Below are 1,647 nucleotides of genomic sequence, written 5' to 3' on the forward strand. Positions count from 1 at the left end.
TTTATGTTTAGGAAGAGATAGTGGGAGAGTGATAATCTCACTGGGCCAGTAATCCAGAGCCCAAAGCTAATATCCTGGGGACACAGTTTCAAATCCCATATCTCAAATTGTAAAAATTTCCATTCATTAACAAGCTATAAAAACGCGAGTGATTGTCACGAGTGAGTGTCAATTGTCATCTAACGATTGGTGTCCTTTTGAGAAAAGATTCTGATACTTTTACTGACACGGTAAGACTCATAGCCACTTGTTGATTCTTAATGCACCTCAGTGCAATATATACCACCCGAGCCTGTGATGCCCACTTACCCAACAGAACAAATACGAGATGCCAATTTTAATACGGCGACTGACATTGAACATTGTCATTTTCTTGAAATTTTCTGTGCAATCCACAAAGGAATTAAATAAGTTAAAGTGAGGTGGGGGAGGCAATGTACAGGGTAGAAATGTAAAGATAATAGTCATGTGCTGCACTGGTAGTGCCCCTGCCTCTGATCAAGAAAACCTGTGCCAAAACCCATCTGTTTCAAAAGTGTGTCATATCACATGTGACCATCATGGTTAAAATATCAAAAATGTTGGGACTGATAGTAACCCAGTCATTAGTACGACCACAACTGCAGAGTTTGTTGTGGATTTGGGAGTCACATTGACAGGTTGGGGTTAAGTCTGAGGGTACAGAAGACATCTCTTCAAATAATGCCAGGTAAAAAATCCATGTAACTTTAAAACAGAAACGGAAATAATGAAGTCATTTTCTTTGTGTGTTGATAGAGGCAGTTAGAATGACAAAGGATTTGCACAGCATGCACTCTAACAATTTTTGATGTGTCGAGGTGTGGAAGAAATCGACTTTGAAATGAGATGGAAACATGTTCAGCTGAAAACAGGCAATTTACAACCATTCACTATCGATCTGAAAGTACGGGATGGTTTGACAGAGTCACTGAAGGAAGCAGCGACCAGGCCAATATTGAAGAATAGGCAGAGTCTGCGACAAAGAGAAATCTTGACCTCGTGACAGTGAAGGAATGGCAGTACATTTACAGCTCAGGAAGGCATGTGCTTTGAATGTGCTTGTATGTGCTATCCTTGTAGCTTTAGCTGGTAGAAATCACAGGTTTGGCAAATTCTATGCTTGGAGACTTACTAATCGCAGTCCAACTTGTAGAGGTTACACATAGATGCGAGTGTGCATTGTTGGAACAGGGAGCGAATTTCGAAGGTATCAGATGATGCATCAGTACTTTTCATTTAGCGCAAGCCTGAATGTTGTTCAGGTCTAGATACATATGGACTTGTAATGTTGGATGAAGTTTGATTCAGAAAGATGCGAGGTATTGCGTTTTGTTGCGACAGATCAAGCAGGACTTCCACTTATCATGGTCTGGGCTTGGAGAGTGTTGTCAACTAGAAACATCGAGGAGTTCAGGTTCATAGCTTGGACAAACTATGTGCACCTTCTCCCACCCTGCCCCCTGTAAAAACGCCATCCCATATTCCCAATTCCTTCGCCTCTGCCACATCTGCTCCCAGGAGGACCAATTCCAATACCGAACAACCCAGATGGCCTCCTTCTTCAAAGAACGCAATTTCCCCTCAGACGTGGTTGACGATGCTCTCCACTGCATATCCCACTCCTCC

Source organism: Chiloscyllium plagiosum, chromosome 37, assembly GCF_004010195.1.
Source record: "Chiloscyllium plagiosum isolate BGI_BamShark_2017 chromosome 37, ASM401019v2, whole genome shotgun sequence".
NCBI classification, from domain to species: Eukaryota; Metazoa; Chordata; class Chondrichthyes; order Orectolobiformes; family Hemiscylliidae; genus Chiloscyllium; species Chiloscyllium plagiosum.